The sequence below is a fragment of the Mesocricetus auratus genome, unplaced genomic scaffold, assembly GCF_017639785.1.
Source record: "Mesocricetus auratus isolate SY011 unplaced genomic scaffold, BCM_Maur_2.0 Super-Scaffold_100025, whole genome shotgun sequence".
Taxonomy (NCBI): Eukaryota; Metazoa; Chordata; class Mammalia; order Rodentia; family Cricetidae; genus Mesocricetus; species Mesocricetus auratus.
In genome coordinates, this window is record NW_024429206.1 from 6,495,498 (window position 1) to 6,519,893 (window position 24,396).

At 49.4% G+C, this 24,396-nt stretch overlaps 3 long non-coding RNA genes across 4 annotated transcripts in view; 1 reads left to right on the forward strand and 2 right to left on the reverse strand.

The window, feature by feature from the left end:
- Positions 1 to 24,396, forward strand: part of LOC121133951 — a 36,060-nt gene that overhangs the window by 2,034 nt on the left and 9,630 nt on the right. The window contains exon 2 of the long non-coding RNA XR_005870961.1: positions 16,271 to 17,058. This is a non-coding gene — a long non-coding RNA (uncharacterized LOC121133951). The remainder of the gene's footprint in view (positions 1 to 16,270; positions 17,059 to 24,396) is intronic.
- LOC121133949 lies at positions 4,233 to 9,415 on the reverse strand. 2 transcript variants are annotated; one of them, XR_005870959.1, is made up of 3 exons: positions 8,938 to 9,349; positions 8,522 to 8,624; positions 4,233 to 6,051 (listed from the first exon to the last, which is right to left on the reverse strand). It is a non-coding gene; the product is annotated as an uncharacterized LOC121133949 (long non-coding RNA). The 2 variants fall into 2 exon arrangements; XR_005870958.1 differs by lacking the exon at positions 4,233 to 6,051 and having other exon boundaries at positions 8,403 to 8,624; positions 8,938 to 9,415.
- Positions 16,045 to 23,971, reverse strand: LOC121133950. The gene is made up of 2 exons (XR_005870960.1): positions 23,716 to 23,971; positions 16,045 to 16,907 (listed from the first exon to the last, which is right to left on the reverse strand). It is a non-coding gene; the product is annotated as an uncharacterized LOC121133950 (long non-coding RNA).

Below are 24,396 nucleotides of genomic sequence, written 5' to 3' on the forward strand. Positions count from 1 at the left end.
TGTGGACGGCGTCGCCACGGCTGGTGAGTGTGGAAATACAGCAGCAGCCTGGTGTTGCGTCAAAGCACAGGTGAGAGGCAATGATGGCTGGGACTGAGGTGACAGTTGGTGGAGGCCGTAAAGGAGAGGTGACATTCATGATCTATTTAAAGAATGGTAAGACCCAGCCAGGCCAGGTGGCACATGTCTGTAATCCCAGCACTCTGGACGCTGCTGACCCTGGAGGACCACAAGTTGAAGACCAGCCTTGGCCACATTAAGGGTTCAAGACCAGCCCAAGTTACAACAAACCCTGACTCACAGCCAAACAAACAAAATGTGACATCCGGTCTCTGTAATCTGTGCTCCAGGAACTTGCAAAAAAGAACCCCCAAACACAGCAAAACAAACGAGAGAGGAGAAAGCCAACTGTACTAGATCAAACTGGAAGTGGGCAATTAGGGAATTACAGGCTGGGTTCTATGGAAGCCCAAAGCAAGAGAAGGCTGAAGAGGAAGTGGCATTTGAGGGGTGTGTGTGTGTATGTGTGTGTGAGTGTGTGTATCTGTGTGAGAGAGAGAGAGAGAGAGAGAGAGAGAGTGTGTGTGTGTGTGTGTGTGTGTAGGGCAAGTGGATTCTAGCGACTGAATGAAGAGGGTCAGGGGAAGGTCATTCCATGCAGAGGGAGGACTGTATGCGGACGGCTGAGTGCTCTTGGGAAAGTGTCTGGCAATTGAGGAGGAGGGGAGAATAAAGGCTGTGACACAGGCCAGGAACAGTGGCTTGGAACTAGACCAGGAAAGACCTGGAGTGTGACACTGGAGAGTTTGTACTTCATCTTCCCAGCAACAGAGAATTATTGAAGAAGATGAAGTTGATGTGTGATATGATGCTGGCAGAACTGCATTTTTTTCCCCTAAGAAAACGCAGCTATTTTTGGGAAGTGACTAAAAAGACAAGAGGAATCAGATCAATTAGACTCCTTCATCTAACAGAAGTTAATGAGCAATGCTTCCTGGTCTCCATCAGGGCAGACCGGGGTGAACTCTGCCTCAGTGCCTGTGTGGAGGACAGTGCAGACAGACCGCTCACAGCGCCCTCCCCCAGTGATCTCCAGAGCTAGATACACGGGCATCCGGAAAAGACTGCTGCTCGCACTGCAAAGCTGTGGGTCCGGGAAAGAAGAAACCCTGGAGGAGTGTCCAAAGGTGCAGAGTGTGGCTAGGGAAAGACTCCCCTGTGGTTTGGGGACCCAGGAAGACAGTCGCCTCGGTTTCAGATATGACCCAAGTGTTGGTGTCTGCGACCTGGACTTCCACGTGGTTTCATCACTGAAGGCAAGAAGCGGAGACAAGCTACGCTGAGGCCAAGCAGGATCAGCAGAGAGAAAGCAGCGCAATGGTTCCGGTATGACAGGTCATTCTTCCAGGAGCGAGAAATTATATTCCGGAAGGCCAAGAAAGGGCTGGAGAAGTAACTCAGCCATTAAAGGCCGGTTCACACTTCTAAATGTCAAGAGTTTGGTTCCCAAAAGGCCAACAAAATGTTTTCATCGAGATGTACAGAACCCAGTAACAACAGAGCATTAACGCATGCCCACTGCTAGGAATAAAATAGCAGGTGAATATCACAAGTTTCTTCATAGACTTTGTGCTATTCCTTACATTAAAAATGTTTTGTTTACCATAGGTGTGCCTGAGTGTCGTGCAGGAGACTGTGGAGCTCGGGAGGGGCATCAGGTCCCCTAGAGCTGGAGTTATAGATGACTGTGAGCCACCATGTGGGGGCTGAGAACTGAACCTGGGTCCTCTGCAAGAGAAGCCGGTGCTCTTAACTGCTGAGTCAGCTGTCTGGCCCCACATTTTACTTGTTTATATAAAGGGGAGTCCAAGAATGCCAGGGTGCACACTTGGCGGTCAAAGGTCAAACTGAAGGCGTTCACTGTTTTGTTTTGAGGCAGTGTCTCATAGAGTAAGCCAAGTTGACCCAAAATTCCCTGAACTGTGACCCAAGCTGCTCTCAAAACTTGTAGCAATCCTCCTGCCTCAGCCTCCTGAGAGCTGGGATTACAGTCAGGAACCACACCTCGATTAGCTTCTTCGTGGATTTTTAAAAGTCTGACAGGGAGGTAATGTGAACTGAACGAAGAATTCAGTTGAGATTTAGGGAAATCGGAAACATATCGTTAAGACATGGGAAAGTGTAGATGTGGGAAACAAAAATGGCCTGCCTCACCAGTGGTGAGATGTAAGGGAAGTGTAGCTACTGGGAAGCACCCTGCCTTGTGGAAACCATTTTAAAATAACCCCTTGGGTTTTACACACCTCTGTAGGTTCCAAAGGCGTTTCACATGAAGCCCTGCGTGCCCCCTTGGGTGTTGCCTATATCGTAATTGTTAAGCAATTACAAGTTGCTCCTCCGCTTGACGGTGTAACGGGTCAGGTGAGAAGTGTACAAAAGAAAAGCTGTTCTTGGGGTTCCGGAAGGACAGCTCACCATGCAAAGGTGGCGAGACAGGAAAGAGGGGGCTGGACCATGGCTGTCAGCCCGGAAGAGGTGCGTTTGGCTGTCTTACGACTCAAGAGAACCCACAAATTTGGCAGGGTGAACGGCCACACTCCTGATGAGTTCATGGGCTCATCTCTCAGGGACCCGCGCTGGTGGATGGTGCCCCGCGGCTCGCAGATGCTCGTGGCTGCCCAGCTTTCACTCCGGTGCCTGGGTCAGTTCTCTGGGATGGCCCTCGCCTGCACGTGCTTCTTTCTGTTGTCAGAGTGAACGTCTGCTTTAATCTCCCCTTGTTTTCAGATCACACAAATCTCTCTGTTGGGTTTCAGAAATCTGGGATTACAAACTGCTCTCTGGGCTCTGCGTTGATTGGTGAGCAGTGGAGAATTGTCTCTTGGGAGGCAGAGGGGACAGTCGGTGTGCTAAATAGAGGATTCCTCCTGAAAATCTGCCTTTGGTCGTGAATGTTCATCACCTAAGAGGATTTCAAGATTTTTCAAGTAAAATGAAAAAGAGTGTGGGCTATAAGAATGCGTATTTGGGTCAAAAACCAAATGCACACTTAAGGCCAAGCACCTCACTGTACATAAATAATTCAATAAAATCACCAAACAAGCAGGAGAGATTGCGCAAAAATAATACCGACAAGAACAAATTATTGGGACAGCCTAAGGGGATGAACTATGGTTTTCAAAATGGGGGCATTATAGAATCCATGTGTCACACAGATAAAGGACAGAAAGCCTGTTTTTGGTTTATGTTTAGGCAAAAAGTCTTATCAAATGAGGAAAATTCTGTCCCATACAGATTCCTTACTTACTTACTTACTTACTTTATTTATTTATTATAGGGAGCACTATATTTATTTGTTTATTTATTGTAGGAAGCACAGAGGTCTTTGAGCCCCTGGACATGCACTAGGGAAACCTGAGTGTTGAGCACACAGTGTTGTTTGTTCCTTCGAGGGAAGGAAGGAAGGCAAAACCAGTTTTCTTCCCAGAAAGGCTAAAGCAGACATGCTTTCCAGCCTGGTGACCTTTGTGCCGTCTGTGTGGCCAGGGTCTTTCACGTAGAGGTCAGAGGTCGAGTTGTTGGAGCCGATCCTGTCTTTCTACCGAGGAGGTTCCAGCGATGCAACTCAGACCATGAGAGCTGGCATCAAGCGATGGGCCATCGTGCTGGCCCTGATTGCCGGTTTTATAAAAACGCCCCCCTGAGTTGTGCGTGGCTCAGTGGTAGACAGACTGCCTAGCACGAACGAGCTCCTGGTCCAACCCCAGTACTGTGCAGTTGATCTCCAACCTGAGGAAAGATCACCACCACCATTTCCCTATTTTGACTATTCCCCGTCCCCTTCGCCAAGGAGCGCTATTCTCAGCTTGTCTGGAAACGTGACTGGTTCAGGAAATGATGATTCGATTCCCCAACGCCTCCCCCACCCCCAGCCCTTTTGAGACATTATATTTCCCAGGCTGGCCTGGAACTTGCTGTGTACAGGCCAGGCTAACCTCAAACTTACCTGATTGTATTTTTTTAAATAAAATTTACTTTTATTTTGTGTTCTTTGGTGTTTTGCCTGCATGCATGTCTGTGTGAAGGAGTCGGATCCCCTGGAACTGGAGCTACAGACAGTTGTGGGCTGCAGTGTGGGTGCTGGGAATTGAACCCGGGTCCTCTGGAAGAGCAATCACTGAGCCGTCTTTCCAGCCCTAATATTTATTTTTTAATTTATTACATTTATTTACCTAGTGCATATGTGTGTACATGAGCAGGAGCCATGGCAATGTGTGTAAAGGTCAGAGGTCAGCTTCCGAGGGTCAGTCTTGGGAATCAGACTCGGGTTGTTTAGCTTGGCGGCCGACGAGTTGTTTACTCACCCTCTCAGTTAGTTAGTTTACTCACCCTCTCAGCTATCTCATCGGCTCTCGCTTAGTTTGAGAGTAACAAATGAAAAGAATCAAAGTCGATGTGGGAACGGTAGCGCACGCACGCTGTGATGCCAGCATCTGAGAGGTGGAGACAGGAGGATCACAAGTCCAAGGTCATCCTTGGCTGTGTTACAAGTTCAAAGCCAGCCTGAGCTACAAGAGAGACCCCCGTCTCAAAAGAGAAGAAAAAAATTACAGGAAATTGTAATTAGACCTAGGGGTTGAGAGGTAGCTCAGTAGGTAGAGTGATTGCCTGGCATGCAAGCCCTTGGCTTCAGCCCCAGAATAGATAAATCTGGGTGTGGTGGCATATGCGTGATCCGTTAGAGGCAGCATGATCCGGGGTTCAGGGCCATCCTGGACTATACAACAAGTTCCAGGCCAGCCTGGGATACCTGAAAGCCTGTCTCTAAAGGAAAAGAAAAGAAAAATAGACTCCTGTGCTTGGATTCAGTACAGGATCAAATCCAAAAGACCATCCTCCGTATCTGTTTTCCTTCCCCGGTCATTTCCTCTGTATACACACCAGGACCCTGAGTGACCTGCAAGTGTAGAACACAGAAGACCTTCAAGGACGGGCCATGTTTTTGTCACAGGCAGGAGGGTTCTATGTTTTAATTGCCTGGAGGTTCCATCCAAAATCAGAGTCAGCCAACAGTGCGGTCTGCGAACGGGCGGTTACATCTGTGGCGTTTGGAGCGGCGCCTGGCTCTGCACCAAGCCGCCCGACCCACTGGTTCTGCATGGTTGGAAACCAAGTGGGGTCGGTGACAAAGAAGCCCACAGAGCTGCACCGAAAAGCAGATCGGCTTACAAATTCATAGAACCGGAGCCCCTCAAAGGACTGAAGTGTCACTCAAAGGTGTGTCTACCTCTGGGCCGGGAAGCATTCCGTATTCAAACTTGCGCAAAGCGGGCGCCCTTGCTTCTCAGAGCTGGCATGGACCGCAGTGCCTTCTCAAGAACTGCTAAACACCAGGGTCGTCTTAGGGCCTAGCTGGGAGCCTCTTACCTTACAGAGTCCTGAGATAATCTTTCCTAAGCAAAGGTGACATCACTGGTGTAAGGTTGGATCCCAAGTAACCGCCCTATTTGGGAACAAGCATTTCTACAAGAACGTGACCTGCTTCGGAAGGCGCTTATGTGATGTCCCTGGGCATGTCTCTCTGCCCTCTGAGCTCAGGTGGCCCCTTTCCTACCCTCCTTTTAATTTAACAACCCAGACTACGCAGGGACCAGGCCGAATGAAGAAGTCTCTGGCTAAAATAGAGGAGGGCTTTGGTTGGGGGGTGGGGGGTGGGTAGGAATCCAGCATATTATTCCCTGCCCTTTCAACGTCACTATCCATTCTCTAGATTTTTATGGGCTTTCAGCATTTTTAATTAATCCTGAAATGGTTGCCGAAGGCAAGAAGCCAGCAGTGCCTAAGGAACGAGAAAGTGCAAGCTGATCCAAAGAAACAATCGCCCGGCGAGGGACCCCACGGCAGAGAGGCAGACACTGAGCCACTCTCAAGAGGCGGGCGAGGCGTGTGTGCGGGTCTCTGCACTGGCACCATCTGCCGATTCCTCAGGAGGACAGAACAAACCAGCGAGCCATGAAGATTCGATTATGTAACGCTGGAGGATTGCTTGTTCTCAAAAAAAGGAAACAAATGGAACGAATTGATTTGTTTGTCAAAGTCATCGTGTCACACTAAAGGAAACCAGTCCCCTCCTCGTCCTAGAGGACCTCACGGAAGAGACCAGGACAGGGACAGTCGGCTCAGAGGGCAAAGGTGCCTTGTGCTGGAGCCTGGTGACCTGAGTTGGACCTCTGAGACCCACATGGTGGGAGGAAAAAGAACAGACTTCAGCAAATTGTCCTCTAAGCTTCACACGTGAATACAGTGGCAAATGTGTACACGTCCCCTACCAAATAAATAGATGCATGAGAAAAAAATTATAAGACCATAATTCATTCCATTCATCAAAGCAAGGCCATTTCCAGGGCTGCGCTGGCAAACCCTTTCCTGGGGTTTCTCTGCTTGAAAAATGACTATTCCCCTGCTACCTAAAGGGCACAGCCATCTCAAGGACCATAATTGTCATTGGCCCTGGCAGGCTTCAGAACCTGCCTGCTTTGCCTGGCCTCTCTTGCTTTCAGGGAAGTAACCTCTAATCTTGGGACCAATGGGGCCATATTACTATTCAGAACTCTAAACAAGTGTTTTCAGAGAGTAGGGAAACGTTCCTTTTTAAAAGATTTATTATTATTGCTGGGCGGTGGTGGCGCATGCCTTTAATCCCAGCACTTGGGAGGCAGAGGCAGGCGGATCTCTATGAGTTCGAGGCCGGGCTGGACCGACAGCCTCCAAAACAATACAGAGAAACCCTGTCTCGTAAACCAAAAAAAAAAAAAAAAAAAGATTTATTTTATCTTTAATTGCGTGCGTGCCTCTGTGTGTGTGTGTGTGTGTGTGTGTGTGTAGGTCAAAGGACAACTTGCTGAAGTCAGTTCTGTCCGGTCCCGTGCCCCCCCCGTGTATCAGGGTACCAGCAATCCGACTCTGGTCATCAAGCTTGGCAGCAACCACTTTACCCGTGGGGCCCATCGTAGCGCCCCCCCATCAACTGTATTCAACATGGAAGTTAAACCTACAGTGTCAGATCTTTTCCACGCACCCCTCCAGGCCTCCAGCTCCACTTTCCTGCTCTTCTCCACACAGCTTCCTGCCCTGGGAGCAGCAGAAGGAGACGTCTCCCCCAGCAGAAAGAGTGTGAAGGAGGAGACTCATTCTCCCGGCTCCCTCCCTGCCATAGTGCCTCGAGTGGGTGGTGTCTTTGCATAGAAGGCTATGCCTCTTCAAAGGAACCTGGTCCCCAGAACCCTCTCTCTCTGGACTCTGTAACTTCTCCCTAGACTTCACATCTAAGAGTGGGGAGGCCATGTCTAGCTCCGGGCACTGTCCCCATCCTTTTACCCTGCCCAAACCTTGTAAATAGTCTCTTTATTAAATCCTCCTCTAATTATCTAATTCGAGCATGCCATCTGTCTCTTGCGTAGACCCTGTCTACACCTACCACACCACATTAGCCTGTCCTAGGCCCTATGCCATGTTAAACTAAAACAAAAACAAAAAGCAAAAGAAACAACATTAATAATACAGCATGCTATGGCTTTGTGTAATCTATGCATTCACCTTTTCTCCAAAGCTACAATAACAACGTAAAGAGAAAGTCTAATTCCTCTTTACAACATAATTGTGCAGTGGAGTTTGTATGAGCTAAATATAATTCAGAGAACAAGCTTTTTCGTGCCATCAAAATTCATGTTAACAACTATAAAGAGAAAACTCCAGAACTGATGCCCCTGAGTCAAGATTTAGCGGAAAATATATTCCAGTGCTTAAATCAATCCGCCAGTATTCGAGAGTCTATGTGGCCAGTAAGTTGGGATGTGTGTAAGTGTGAGCAACAATGGATGTGAGCTGGGTGGGCTTGGGTCTTCTCTTTATTAATAAATGTACTTTCAAAGAGGTGAATTTGGGCTGGTGAGGTGGTTCAGTGGGTGGAGCCCGTGTGGGTGTGGGAGGGGGGAGAACCAACTCCCTCATGTTGTTCTTTGGCCTTCACAGCCGTGCACAACACCCCAGCCACACACACAAAGAAATGTAAAAAACACGCAGACAAACAAAGCCTCCAAAAGGCAGCAGGATAGGGCACCAACAGCTGTACCCCACAACTCAGGAGACTGAATCAGAAAGAGTGAAGATTAGAAGCCTGAGTGGACCACATATTGAGATCCTGTCTCTCAAAAAAAGTACATAAAAACCAACCAACAAGCAAAATGTTGGGGCTAGAGGGACGGCTCAGGAGTTAGGAAGCTTTCAGAAGGTCCAAGCTCAGTTCCCAGCACCTATGATGGATGGTTCACAACGACCACAACTCCAGCCCTGGCCTCCTCTGACACCTGTACTCACGTGCACGTACCCCACCAACACACACGTAATTTTAAAATAATATATTGAAAAGTTAGATGCAAATTTCATTTCCGTAAATCAAACTGTATGTTTCATGATCATGAGGAGGATTGCTATTTGCATAATAAGTTAGTAAAATAACCACCTTTTGATGTTTTGAACCAATCAGATTGCAAGGCACATCAGCTCAGTGTCCTTCCAGCGGAATGTCTTCAGTCTGCAGGGAAGCTTGCTTGCCTTCCATGCTCCTGAAATAGCAGAAATTATGGAATGGAATTTAGAGGAAAGATAAGGGAATTGCCATTTATAGACCACACAGAAAACTCAGGCAATTTGCATCTGTTAGGCTCATTTAACCCTGAAAATAAACACGTATCCCATCGCTTTCTTATTTTCTACATCTGAAGCACACACACACACACACACAGAGAGAGAGAGAGAGAGAGAGAGAGAGAGAGAGAGATCAGCATGGCAAGTATAGAAATCACAATCCACTTTTTTCAAAGCATAAAGCACAGTGGAGACATGATTCAGAGATCAGGGCAGGGTTTGAAAGCTCACATCCACAGCTTCAGTGGCTCCCACGGCTCTTGGGATCTAGTCCAGATTTCTTCACACAGCCTGGCTCCTCAAGCGTTCTTACTCTCAACCCTCCTTGCTGCTTCTGCCTCGGAGGCCTGAGCGTTCCCTGGCCCTGCTACGCACTCCTCTACATTAAAACGCAGATCCATGGGCGCCATCTCACGCAGTTTCCACTTCCCAGGGGATGTCTGTTCCCCCAGCTGGGCCCATAGCGCTGTCTCCTCACTGCCAAACACCAGAAGGGCTTGCTGCTCTGCCTCACGGTGGCCACTTGCCACCGTTTCCCTCCTTGGTTGGGTTTCCTCTGGCCCTGGAAGGGCAGCCTGCAATGCCGCTCTCAAATACAGGGGCAGTCTAACCCTGGTATGATGCTATACACACACAATCCCAGCATTCGGGAGGAGAAGGCAGGGGCATCAGAAGTTCAAGGTCGCCCTTGGCTGCAAAACGAGCTAAAAGCCAGCCTGAGCTACCCGAGACCCTGTCTCCAAAAAAGTTAATAGATAAAATAAAATAAAACATGGAAGATCTATAAGCTTCTTCCCTTCACACACACACACACACACACACACACACACACACACACACACTTACACACTCACACTGTGGCTCCAGGATGGGGACTTCCTACTGAGGTCCCCAGGGCAGTGGGAACTGACTCTCTCAGGCCTTGCCCCTGGTCACAGGACTATGACTCTGGTGGCGTTGCATATGCAGGGCACATAGGCAGTGAGATTGCTTCACCTGCTCCAGGATGAGGCAGCTGCACAGTGGACCTGGGCCAGCTCAGGAACAGGAAGTAGTTGAGGCCTCAGTGAGAATGAGGGTGCAGTTTTGAACATTGTCCACTGGATGGCATAGTCCTGCACTATCCCAATCCTAAGGAAAACCATACTAACAATTTTGAGTAGCAGGGGTTAGTGAGCCCATTTTACAGAGGGGAAAACTGAGGCACCTGTGGGGGTTTTTTTGTTGTTGTTGTTCTTTTTGTTTTTAGGATTTATCTGAAGGTTCAGGTCATAGTGTTGGGATATAAACTCACATTCTCTGCTTTTCAAATGTCTTTATAACTTCAAAAGTTATGTTCTGAGCCAGGTGGTGGCAGGGCACACCTTTAAACCCAGCACTTGGGAAGCAGAGGCAGGCAGATCTCTGTGAGTTCAGGGCCAGCCTGGTCTACAAAGTGAGTTCCAGGACAGCCTCAGCAACAACAACAAAAAGTAACATTCTGGTTTAGGGTGATGGTTCTGCTGGTAAAAGTGTTTGCCACAAAAGTCTGAGGACCTGAGTTGAATCCCTGAATTCCTGTAAAAGCAAAACAAACCCGTGGGGGTGGGGGACAAAACCAACAAAAACCCTGGACCCTGTGCACCCTCGTCATCCTAGGACCGGGAGGTGAAGTCAGGAGCTCTGCCTGTCAGGCGAGCCAAATCAGTGAGCTCCAGGTCACTCAGTGAGTGTGCCTCAGGAAGCAAGGTGGATGTCACCTGAGGAGTGACACCCAGGGAACAGGACCTCTCTCTTCAACAAGCACATGCACAGCTGTACACACCCAAACATGCACACCTGTACACGCTTACAAACAGGCATACCTGCCTTTTTAAAAAGATTTATTTATTATTATTATGTATACAGTGTTCTGCCTGCCAGATCTCATTACTGCTGGGTGTGAGTCGCCATGTGTGGTTGCTGGGAATTGAACTCAGGACCTCTGGAAGAGCAGTCAGTGCTCTTAACCTCTGAGCCATCTCTCCAGTCCATCATCTGCATTTCTAACACTGTCCTTCCAGTCTTCACAGAGCTGCCCACCATGCAATGAACATGCAATGAACACCCAATGGCTTTTCTCACCCAAATTTCCAAAGTCGTCCCACAGTCCTCCCAAAGACACATGGTCAGGTCTGCCACAGCAATGCCCCACTGTCCTGGTGGGGTATATGTATATGTATACGTACATGTATCCTAGTAAGGTTATCATTGCTGTCATGAAACACCACAATAAAAGCAACGTGGGGAGGGAAGGGTTTATTTGCTCACACTTCCACATCACTGTCATCACTGAAGGAAGTCAGGACAGGAACCCAAGCAGGGCAGGAACCTGGAGGCAGGAGCTGACGCAGAGGCCATGGAGGGTGCTGCTCACTGGTTTGTTCCCCATGGCTGGCTCAGCCTGCTTTTTTGTTGTTGTTTTCGACACAGGTTTCTCTGTGTACCTCTCACTATCCTGGAACTCACTCTGTAGACCAGGCCGGCCTCAAACTCAGAGATCCTCCTGCCTCTGCCTCCCGAGTGCTGGGATTAAAGGCGTGTGCTACCACCTGCCAGTCTGCTTTCTTACAGAACTCAGGGCCACCAGCCCAGGGGCAGCAATGGACTGGGCCCTCCCCATCAATCAGTAATTGAGAAAATGCCTCACGGGCTGGCCTGCAGCCTGGTCTTAGGAGGCGTTTTCTCAGTTGAGGCTCCATATTTATGCATGTTTGTGTCTATGTGGACATTGGCAAGAGGCTGCCTAGAGCCCATTGGCCACACGGCCTAGTCAAACAGTGAGCTCCACGTTCAGGGAGGAACCTTGTCTCAAAAAATAAGGAAATAGCCGGGCAGTGGTGGCGCACGCCTTAAATCCCAACACTCAGGAGGCAGAGGCAGGCGGATCTCCGTGAGTTCAAGGCCAGCTTGGTCTACAGAGCGAGTTCCAGGATAACCTTCAAAGCCGCAGAGAAACCTGTCTTGAAAACAAAAATAAACAAAAAAATAAAAAATAATGTGTGGAACGTTATGAGCACATGCATCAATGTGTGTACATGCACACAGACACAGATACACCCACACATGCACACATGCACACACACACATATACACCCACCCATACACACACCCACACATGCACACAGACACATGCACAAACACACATGCACACACCCACACATGCACACAGACACATACACAAACACACATGCACACACACACACACACACAGATACACCCACACATGCACACAGACACAGATACACACAAGCACAAACATGTACACATACCACATATGCATACATAGATATAAAAATTTTTAAAGAAGATAAATTAGGGGCTGGAGAGATGGCTCAGTGGTTAAGAGCACTGGCTGCTCTTCCAGAGACCCTATTCCATCCCCAGCACCTACATGGCAGCTCACAACCATCTGTTACTTCAGTTTTGAGAATCTGATGCCCTCTCCTGGCCACTGGGGGAACTGCATGCAGGTGAACTCCGCCCCGCCCCCCTTCACCCCCCACAAAGGATGTAGGATGCCAAAGGTGAATGGAGAGGCTGAGGGAATGAGGCGTGCATTGCATGGTGGGATGTGGTGTAGAAGGATCATGGAAGGCCTACTGACTGAGTGAAAACCTGAAGGAGGATTGGAAGGGAAACATCCCAGTCTCTGAAGGGAGACTGCTTGAATGAGGAAATAGAGCAAAGTGATGTGTCCCCGGAGGTAAAGAGAGGCTGCTGGAGCAGAGGGGAAGGAGGAGGGCAGAGGTCAGGGGACAGAGGGAGGGCAAGCAGGCACCCTGGAGGCACCATGAAGACTCTGGCTCCGTGGCTGCACATGGTGGTGGCGCACGCCTTTAACCCCAGTACTAGGAGGCAGAGGTAGGTGTGTCTCTGTGAGTTCCAGGTCAACCTGGTCTACAGAGCGAGCGAGTGCCAGGAAAGCCAGAGCAGTCTCGAAAAACGAAAAAACAAACAAACAAAGAATTTGAAAATTTGGGCCTGAAATCCAGGCAGGATCAACTTTACACCCTGAGCCGGAGTATTACACAACCCTGTGCCCCAGCTCTAAGGAGACAGGCTTCCTGGTGCTCAGGAAGGCAGGCCCCAGGAGAAGGAAGAGGTGGGGGTGGTCATGGTTAGTAGCAGAGTCCCTGCCTTGGTTAAGTGGTAAGGAGCGGGTGTCCGAGAGTAGGAGCAGGCTGCAGCTGGGGGTGGGGGCTGAGGTTCTGCAGCACTGACTCAGAGCATCTCAGTTCCTTCCCTGCTACAGGGGAGGCTATTTATAACCTGCAGGTTCCCAAAGCCTCTGAGCTGAGCGCAGAGCCCTGCAGCTACCTGGGGCCATTCTCCAGGGTTGCGGGGAGGTGTGGGCAAGGTCGAGGTTGAGAATCCTTCCTGTCAGCCCAGAAAACACACTCAAATGCCCAGGGTCACTCTAGGGGTGTCCAGCCTACCTGGACAGGTGTCTTCCAAATGGCATGGATGGATGGTGGATAGGTGGGTGGATTGGTGGGTAGATGGATAGATGGGTGGGTGGATAAATGGGTGGATGGATGGATGGGTGGGTGGGTAGGTGGATGGGTGGGCGGATGGAAATATCATCTGCCTTTTTTTACTTTGTTATATCATTTCTCTAGCTTACTTTTCTCTGTTTTAGGCAAGGTTTCACTGTGTAGACCAGGCTGGCCTCAAACTCACGGAGATCTGTCTGCCTCTGCCTCCCAAGTGCGTGTACTACCACTGTCTGACCTTTTTTTTTTTTAAATCATCAGAGAGAGAGAGAGAGAGAGAGAGAGAGAGAGAGAGAGAGAGAGAGAGAGAGAGAGAGAGAGAGAGAGAGAGAGCATTCTCACATCAGAAGACAATTTTCAGGAGCCGGTTCTCTCCTTCCACCATGAACACAGATCCTCAGGCTTGGTAGTAAACACCTTAGATCACGGAACCACCCTAGAAAGCTTAGCATTGACAACCCTCCACTCATGGGACCCCATCCATCAAGTGGAGATGATGACGATGACCCTACCCGCTCTGGGGAATTGTACCAAGAGTCAATGCGCAGCCCCGGCTGTGGCAGGCAGTAGCCGCTCAACTAGTGGAGTAAGAGCCCTTGTGCTCAACTGTATTATGACCCAGAACAGAAGTGACAGACAGAAAGACAGCAGCTTCTGCCGATCCTCTCACACCTGCTGTGACTCTGAAGCAGGGAATCCTGACCTCTAATGTCTTAGTCTTCTCCACTGAGTTTCACAGTTCGTCATATACAGGAACCTGGGAACTGAGGCTGGGAGGGAATCACGTGGTTTGTCCCAGGCCACATTGTACCCCATACGGTGGAATCTGTAGTTAGCAGAAAGACACAGCCATATTGCCAGAGGCCAAAGGACACAGGCAGACGCCGTGTCTGGAAGCAAAAGACCACAGCGCTCAAGTTTACCACTTCCCCTGGTTGTTGCATCTAGCCTGGGAGGTGAGAGGTTCCCTGATACCCTACTTTGCCCTGCAGCTTCCCCAAAGGATGGGGTTTCGTTGATGCTTTTGGTTTAGACAGGGTCTCGTGTAGCCTAGACTGGCCTTGAACTCACTATGCACATGAAGATGGCCTAGAACCTCTGATCCTCTTGCCTCCACCTCCAGAGAACTGGGTGAAGAGTGTGTGCACTTTTGTCTGACTTATGTGGTAATGGGGATGGAAGCAGGGGCTTCACCTGTGCTAGACAAGCAACACTCTACCAACCGAGCTATACCCCAGCCTTCCCATGAAGATGACTACTCCAGGCACATTGGCTCACACGTATAATCCCAGCGTTTAAAAGACAGAAATTGGAAGATCTGTGAGTTTGAGGCCCATGAGACCTTGTCTCAAATTTTTAAAAAGTTTATCATTTCTTTATATTTTTAGATTTAGTTACCTGTGTTTGTGTCTGTGCATGTGAATGCAGGTGCCCTCAGACACCAGGAGAGGGCGACAGAGCCCCCCCCAGCTAGAATTACAGACACTTGTACCCAGCCTGAGCTGGGTGCAGGGAACCAAACTCAGGCTGGAGTAGTGTAAGCTCTAGAGTGCTGAGTCATCTCTCCAGCCTCTGTATCTGTATCTGTATTGCTGTCTTTTCCTTTGTAAGTTATGTTTCCTGTTTATTGAAGAGTGATGCATGTGTGCCCCCCGTGTGTATGTGGAGGAGTTTGTTCTCTCCTTCCACGCTGTGGGTCCCAGGGATCTAATGCGGGTCATCCGTTTTGGTAGCAAGTAGCTTTACGCGCTGAGCCTCACTCTCACCATGTATGGCTGGCTAGTTTGTGTTTCCTTTTTTATTTTATTTTATTTTTTTGAGACAGGATTTCTCTATGCAGCCCTGGTTATCTTGGGACTGGCTCTGTAGACCACGCTGGCCTCAAACTCAGAGATCTACCTGCCTTTCCTCCTGAGTGCTGGGATTAAAGGCATGTGCCACCAGGCCTCGCCCATATGCGTTATTTAAGGAGAAACGTTTTGACAAGAATTTGGCTTCACTGATCCCAACACCCTTTGCTATTCCAGGGTTCTGTCTGGTCATTGCCCTTTCTCTTCTCCACACTCCTAACTGAGCCCCTTAAATTACCTCCGCCATGCTGGGGGCCTGACAGAGCAGAAAGGTATGCATTTGAGGTGTCAGGCGAATCTGTGTTCTCACCTGGTTCCGTCATTTCCTAGCTGTGTGACCTTGGGCAAGTGTGGCCTCCAACTCTCTGAGCATTGTGCAAACACACACACACACACACATGCGCACACGCACATTTTTTCAAGACAGGGTTTCTCTGTATTGTTGTATTGTTTTGAAGGCTGTCCTGGAACTCGCTCTGTAGACCAGGCTGGCCTTGAACTCACAGAGATCTGCCTGCCTCAGCCTCCCAAGTGCTGGGATTAAAGGCGTGTGCCACCAACGCCCGGCCCTGTGCAAGTAGATACTAAGTAATCTCTATTCTGTGCCATGGGACCTGGCACTGTGCATTAAGTGACCACAGCCTCTGTCTTTGGGAACTTTTATTATGGTAAAGGGACATATAGACATAATAAGCAGGCAGATAATTTCAGAAGGGCTATGCTAATGAGAACCATGGAGCAAGGGGCTTCGACTCACACTGCAGGAAGAGAGGAGGAGGCTTCCTTTTTAATAAGACAGTCGCATGAAAGGGACATTTGAGCCAGGGTGTGGTGGTGCACACTGTCAATCCCAGCATGCAGAGGCCGAAGTGGGTGGATCCCTGTGAGTCTGAGGCGAGCCTGGACTACATGGTGAGTTCTGGGCCAGCCAAAGCTACATAGAGAGTTCGTGACTCAAAAAACAAACAAACAAACCGACCAAAAGTGCCGTTTATTTTTGAGTAACGGGTAATAAGAGACTGCGGTGCTTTGGCTCAGGGGACCAGGCGGGAAGCTGGTGCAGGACTTGGCATCCAGCAGGTGCTCAGCAAACACTGTTAGGACTGGTAATCCTCCTCCTCTCCTCCTCCTGCCGGGGACCCCCTGAGCTCCCCTTGCATCTCTGGCCCTCTCCTCACCACCGTCCCTCCCTGATTGCAGGAAAGGAATGGATCCCAGCAAGGAAACCGCATCCCCCGCGCTCTCTCTCCTCCCTCCCGCCCTCCTCGGAACCCTCCCACCGCAGCCCAGTGATTTTCCTGCCTCTTCACAAGGCGATTTTATTAAACATCTCGAAAAAATATTCTCTCACTCCCTCTCTCTTTATTTATAAAAATCAACTTAACACCCTGCTCCTTTGTTCTATTTGGATTCTAGAACAGCCTGGTGTATATTTAGCCGAAATCCCGCTCCTTTCCCCACAGATTCCGCTCAGCCCCGACTGCAGGGGCTGCGGGAGGAGGAGGAGAGACAGGGGCTGGGAGGCAGGGGGCTCGCAGGGTCAGTGCCCTGCAGGCCAGGAGAGCGTCCTTCCCTCGGTATCCAGTGATCCCGAGTCCAGGCTTGGCCACCTTCTCGGTCATCCTGTCACTCTATCCCATTCAGATGTCCTCAAAGAGAGACCAGACAGAGAGCAAATGGAGCGGAGACCGGAGCCCTAATCCGGAGCCAGGCTCTGAGCCGCAGCAAGTAGAAAGTGGGCCTGGGTTCAAGTCCAAACTCTCCTCACCCTGTCCCTGTTTGGATGCTGAGGAGTGGGTGTCAGCACTTGAAGTGGCCAACCACAACCGGGGATGTCCTAAGGATGGGAGAGAGCACAAGGAACACATGCTGTAACCAACTCACACTGCGGTTCTGGAGACAAATGAGCAAGGGCCTCCCGGGACCTAAGGGGAAAGCAGGAAATCCGGAAGTGGACGGAGCTGCGCTTGTCTGTATGGATACACAAGGTCTGTCGTCTCTTTTTCCAGAGTCAAACATCCATTTGGCACATAGGACAGAGCTTAGGGCTGTATGGGGGGGGGGGTCGAGGAATAGCTCAGAGTTACATGTTTTGCAAACCCTGGGCTACATCACTAGCAGAAAACGGGGTGGGGTGGGGTAAATAAATGGACTCTTAAGTCATAAAACTGGGAAGGGAATGTGTTTTGGGGTCGGAAGGAATGAGAGGAGTAGTAGGTGTAGGGAAAAGGGTCAGCCAAAGAAACACACCCTGAGCAGAGCCAAAGAAATGCACCCTGGCCGGGCGTTGGTGGCGCACACCTTTAATCCCAGCACTCGCGAGGCAGAGGCAGGCGGATCTCTGTGAGTTCGAGACCAGCCTGGACTACCAAGCGAGTTCCAGGACAGCCTCCAAAGCCACAGAGAAACCCTGTCTCGAAAAAAACCAAAAAAAAAAAAAATGCACCCTGACCCTGAAACTAGAGCCAAAAGGCTAAAAAAGACCAGAGAAAGAAACACACTTTGACCCTGAAACCAGAGCCAAATCTGACCCTAACCCTGTGCAGAAAACCTACCAATCCCTGAGCAGATCTAACCATCCGAAACTCAGGGATTGAAATCTGACCAATCCCCACCCTGGAAAAACTCCACCCCCTAAGAAGCCCCATATAAACCCTGTGTCTGTTCGGCTTGTGTCTGTTCCCACTGCCCAGCTGTCCTCTGCCACCCTGCCAGAGGGCAGCCACTCTCCTGGATTCTTCTCTCCCAATAAATGTCTTGAATGAGGTTTGGGTGAAGACCTTCTTTTACTGGAGTAGAAAAGACCCAGAGCAGAGGAGAGCAGGGCTGTAACAATTTTCCCTGGGGAAACCTTTCCTGGTGAAGCAAAGTTGTTACCCTCTGCTCTCTGGGGGACTGGAGCCGAACTGTAACAACTTCCTAGGGGAAACCCTCTCCTACAGGGGCAGAGTTGATACACTGGGGAAGCCTCTCCCTGAAGCAGGGCTGTAAGCTGCTATGCTTACTGTGACCTGTGGTATTCCTTAGCTCCTGATTGCCAGAATACCTTTCCATCCGAGCTGTGACACTCAGTATTCTGTGATTCCTGAGTGCTAGAATCCATTACTGTCCATCCATCCTATCAGTTGAAATGCTTACAGTAGGTAGTAGATATAATCAAGACACGTTATATATGCCTTATGCAGTTGCCAAAGGATCAATTAAAATTTTTAATAAGAGCAAGTTGAATAAACATTCACAAAAGATATGCAAATAGCCACTAATCACACACAAAGCTGCTCAGATGTCTAGCTGAGAATGCACAAACGGAAGACAGGAGATACTAGAAACAAAATGGGGTGGCTAAGCTAATGGGTAAACAAACATGGTATGTTCATACAGTGATGGAATAGTATTCATCTATGAAAAGGGATCAAATGCTGATGCATGCTAAAATGAGAATGTTTTTTACCAGGTGCTGACGCATGCCTGTAATCCTGGCACTTGGGAACTGAGGCAGAAGGACCAGGAACTCAAAGCCAGGCCTACCATATAGTGTGACCTTGTCTCAAGGGGGGAAAAATTAGGGTCTGAGACAGCTCAGCAGTTAAGAGCACACGCTGCTCTTGCAGTACCTGTGTTCAGGTCCCAGAACCCACACCAGGTGGCTCATAAGCACCTGCAACCCCAGCCCCAGCCCCCAGGGAACCCAGCATCTCTGGGATCTACTGGTACCTGCATTCGTGTGCAAAAACACAACTGCACCCACACATACATATAAATTAAAAATAAAAACACATGGCCGGGCATTGGTGGTGCATGCCTTTAATCCCAGCACTTGGGAGGCAGAGGCAGGCGGATCTCTGTGAGTTCGAGGCCAGCCTGGCCTACAAAGTGAGTTCCAGGACAGCCTCCAAAGCTATGTCTCGAAAAACCAAAAAATAAAAAATAAAAACACATTAAAATAAGGACTAATAGTAAAGATCCATGATATGGGCATATATATGAATACGTGACAAAGAATGTGTACTTGGAATTAAGAACCCTTATTATCTGAGCAGGGCAGTCAGTGGGGGTGCATGTCTTTAATTCCCGCACTTGGGAGGCAGAGGCAGGTGGATGGCCACAGCTACTCGGAGAAACTTTGTCACAAATAGATTAGAATGAGTTCCAGGACAGCCAGGACTACACAGAGAAACCCTGCCTCAAAACAAACAAACAAGAAACCTTAGTATGAAGGCAAGGAAAACAAACCCATAGCAGGCAGTGTCTGCAAGGTGGCTCCCAGAGTAAAGGCGTTTGCCACACAAGCCTGTCACCCTGAGGTCAGCTCCCGGAACCATATTACGGTGGAGGAGAGGACTGACTCACAAACTTGTTCTCCTCCCAGTCACCCTACACTGTGGTGTGTTTATGCACAGGATGGGGAATATTATTTTAAGGTGTGTGACTTTTGTTTATGCTGCATGTGTTTAACTCTGTGAAGCTGTGTTACTGTGCCAGTGTAAAACACCTGATGGTCTAGTAAAGAGCTGAATGACCATAGAGAGGCAGGAGAAAGGATAGATGGGGCTGGCAGAAAGAGTATAAGTATGAGAAATCTGGGAGAAGAGAGATCTGGGAACAAGAAAGGAAGGAGGAGGACTTCGTGGCCAGCTACACAGCCAGACACGGAGTAAGAAGGAAAGAAAAAGTATACAAGAAGAAAGAAAGATAAAAGCCCCAAGGTCAAAGATAGGCGGGATAATTTAAGAAAAGTTGGCAAAAAAAAAAACCCAAGCTAAGGTGGCATTTATAATTAAGAATAAGCTTCTGTGTGTGATTCATTTTGGAGCTGGGTGGTGGGCCCCTCAAAGAGTCCAAAAAGCTAAAAGAGCAAAAACATCACACAACACACACACAATAATACATTTTTATTACTTTATGTATGTAAGTGTTTGAGTGCGTGTGTGTGTGTGTGTGTGTGTGTGTGTGTGTATGTGTGTGTGTGTGTGTGTGTGTGTGTATGTGCACCACATGAATGTCTGGTATCTTAGGAGGCCAGAAGAGGGCATGACATCCCCTGGATCTGGAGTTACAGATGCCTGTATGCCACCAGGTGGGTGCTGGGAATCTGGGTCCTCTGAAAAGCCACCAGTGCTCGTAAGCATGGAGCCAGAGATCTCTCCAGCCCCATTGATCTCTTTAAGTAGGCAAAATGACTAAACAAGGGTTTTCACAAAAAAACATGAAAATGGCCTATAAAAACAAGAAAAGATCTCAAAACCTTTAGCTGGCAGGGAAGTACAAGTTAGAACCAATCCAAGACACCCCTGCACACGTTAGAATGAATTTCTCAGATGCACAAAACTCCTAAACGCATAGCACTGGCGAGATCCTGGAGTGTAAAACAGCAGCTCTGTTGGGGAATTCCGACAGTTCCTTATAATACAAAGCTAAACATACACACCTATCTGTGGTCTCATAATTCTACTCCTAGCCATTTCCCTGAGAGAAATGGAATGTGTGTTTATACGAAAGTCTGACGCATGAATTTCATAGCTTTATTCTTCCTTAAAAAATAGTTGGATGTGTATGTGTGTGTGCCTGAGTGTGTATATATGCCTCGTGTGCCTGCGGGAGCCCAGAAAGCTCAGCAGAGGGTGTCAGATCGCTTGGAACTGGAGTGACAGGTGGTTGTGAGCTATCACGTGGGTGCTGGGAACTGAGCCTGGATCAACAAGTACTCTAACCACGGAGCGACCTGACCTCTCCAGCCCCTCCGGCTAGTTTTTGTTTTTGTTTTTGTTTTTTTTTCGAGACAGGGTTTCTCTGTATTGTTTTGGAGGCTGTACTGGAACTTGCTCTGTAGACCAGGCTGACCTTGAACTCACAGAGATCCGCCTGCCTCAGCCTCCCGAGTGCTGGGATTAAAGACGTGCGCCACCAAAGCCCGGCCTCTGGCTAGTTTTCTTTTTTTAATATATTTTTTCCCATTTGATTGAAAGGGCTATTTTTTCTGGCTAGTTTTTATTGTCAACTTAACATAGCCTAGAGTCACCAGAAGAGAGGGCACCTCAACTGAAGAATTGCCCAGGTCAGATTGCCCAGGGGCTGTGTCTGTAAAACTTGCCTAGGACTCACTCTATAGAGTTCTTTGTGACGTCCGCACCACAAGCAAGTCCAAGGTCTCGGGAAATGAAAGACACAACGTCCAACCATTTGTGCTGAGAGAATGCACCTGCTGCCTTTATTGCCAGGAAAATGTGTGTGTGTGTACGTGCCATGTCTGTATGTCTGCCTGTGTGTCCGCTGTAAGGAGTGAGCAGCCCTATCTATATACAGACTTAGAGCCCAGTGGAGAAACCCCAGGTGTAAGAGCTGGTGTTTTCCTCATGCTAGATGCTGATGCCAGATGGGCAAGGCCGGGCTGTAAGCCAGGACTAGAAAACAGGATGCACCTGTGGCTATCAGCTGACAAGCAACGAACAGAGATCCGTGGGGACTGGGGTCCAACAGTCCTTGAACTCAGAGATCTGCCTGCCTCTGCCTCTCAAGTGCTGAAATCAAAGGCCTGTGCCACCACGCTGGCTTGTAAAACAGGCTTAATTGAACATTGATAAGGATGGTCTTGAACTCTGGATCCCTCCTGGCGATACCTGCTGAGTGCTGGAATTACAAGAGTACACTGCCACATCTGTTTTTATTTATATGTTGTTTGGTTTGTTTTTGTTTGTTTGTTTGTTTAAGAGAAGGCCTTACTATGTAGCCTTGACTGGCCTGGAACTTGTTAGGTAGACTAGGCTGGCCTCAAACTCACAGAGATCTGCCTGCCTCTGCCTCCTGAGTGCTGAGTTTAAAAGTGTCCATCGCCATGCCCAGGCCCTGCTTTTGAGATGGAGATCTCACTGAATTGCTCAGGTTGGTCTAAACTCCAGGCCTCAAGCAAACCTGTTTCGGCCTCTGGCCCAGCAGGGACTACAGGTGGATGCTGATTGCACCTGAGTCCTCGGGGTTTCAAAGCAGGTCTTGGGGGGTCTTGTCTCCTTGCTTTCACAGCCGTGTCACACCCTCCTCGCTGAGCAGGGCACTGTGGGGATGGCAGTCTGTAGGAGGAGAGAGAAGCCTTTTCTCCCCATCATGTAGGTTTTTAGATAACCCATAGGCACACCAGGATCTTGCTCTTGGATGGATTTTTCTGTGGAAGCCAGCCCCAGGCCCTGAGGACACCCCTGGGGAAAGCCACCAGCATCCAGGGCAGCCAGTGTCACCCTGCCAAGTGTTTAGAACACAGGCTGCCATGTGACCACTCATAACCTCATCAGCTATAACACCCAGGCCTGCGGCTCCTGCTTCTGGACTCCAAGAAACCACGCAGAGTTCTGGGCAGTGGCAGGGCACGCCTTTAATCCCAGCACCGGGGAGGCAGGGGCAGGTGGATCTACAGAGTGAGTTCAAGACAGTCAGAGCTACACAGAGAAACCCTGTCTTGAAGAGAGAGAAAAAAAAAGCAAATAATAAAGGCTGGCCATAGGATAAGTAGAAACCATGCAACGTAATAAATGTTCTTGCTCAGGCCAGGTTCAACACCAAAGTTAGTCCCAACTGTTAGGGAGGGTCAGGCGGAAAGATCGATTTGCTGACGAGATCACGACTAGCCCGTGCGGCATAGCAAAACCACGTCTCATAAATAAATGAGTAGACACTGCAGTTAGAAACCATTGCATTTGGGGGTAATTTGTTCTGCCGCAGTGATGACATAAGCTAACATCCACAGAGCACTTACCACTGATTTCTGTCTGCTGCCTGTTTGCCTGCCTAAAGCCACCTTCTCCAGGCGCGGTGGCCCGCACCTGCTCTCAGCACTCGGGCGGTAGAAGCAGGTGGATCTCTGGGAGCTCCAGGCCAGCCAGGGCTATGTAATGAGGCCTTGTTTCAAAAATAAATAGGGGCTGTAGGGGTGGCGCAAGGCCTAGCTGCCCTGTGTGCACTGCTGTTCCATGGAGCTCGAGTTGGGCACCCGTGTCCCTGACTCACAACCGCCTGTGACTCCGGCGGAGTCCATTGCACTGCACCCATAGGCACATAGCGAGCAGACATGCACACTGCAGACTGGCAGGATGGCTCAGTGGATAAGGGCAGACAAGCCTGAAGACTAGAGTTTAATACCTGGGACCCAGGGGGTGTGGAGAGCACTCCTGAAAGTTGTCCTCAGACCTCCATGCGAGCCCTGTGTCATGTGCTCACTCACACACCAAGGCAGGTGACCTCTGTGAGTCCCAGGTCAGGCATGGCTGCGTAGTGAGACCTTGCCTCGAAACAAATACGGACTGGCCACACAAGACCACCACCCCCAGCTATGTAACAAGTTTGAGGCCAGCCTGGGTGATAAGATCCTGAGGATACAGCACTCAGGAAACAGAGGCAGGGGAATCTCTGTGAGTTTGAGGCCAGCTTAGTCTACATAATGAATTCTGGGTCAGGCAGGGTTACATGGTGAGATTTTGTCTCAGTGTGGGGGGGGGGGGGACCTTGGAGAGGAAGTGGGAGAAGATAAAATAAAAAAAAAAAATCCCCTACATTAGACAAGGAAGTAGATATTTAAGAGAAACAGGAGGAAACAGCTAATGGGACACCAAGGGCAAGTTCCTGTGCTCTAGCGTGGAAGTGTGACGGAGGACACCCACCTGTCCTTACTCCTTGACCGTTAACAGTGGCTACAATAGGTTAGCCCAAGACCTTCTCCAGAAGACACTGATGTTCACCAGCCCGGCCCGCCGGGGTCAAAGCTGGTGAAGTTCTGGGCTGTGGGGATTAACGCAGCCCAGGGACACCCAGGAAGCAGCCTGGGCCTCGTCAGGGACTCGAGTTATTTTTGAAAGGCAAGCAAGGCCTGCAGGCGGCCCTGGCAGGGCTCGGAGCTGGAAGATGGGTGAGCCAGGAGCAGAGGGAAACAGACAGCAACTGCAGAGCCCACGCCCGGTCCCTATGACGTCAGCCCCACGCACTGTGACTTCAGACAGTGGCGGCGGTGGCAGGGGATGGGGGGAGGCATCCATCCTTGCATCCCCTTGGGTGCACTTTTATAAATTGTGGTAAGATATTCATAACCTAAAATTCATTCTTGTGAATTTTTAACAGCCTCCCCCCTCAAGGGGGGGCAGCTGAGTGACATTGAAGACCGAGTTTTTGCTGGAACAGGGATTGTGGATGCCAGCCAAAAGTATTGGTTCACCAAATGGTGCAGCTAGGTTTTGCTCTATTTGGGAAGAATTCTGAAATTGGAGGGCAGGTCATTGCTCTGGGGCAAAGCTGGAGCCAGGGGTCAGGGTAGAGTTGACAGACATCTTCCATCTCACCAAGGGAAG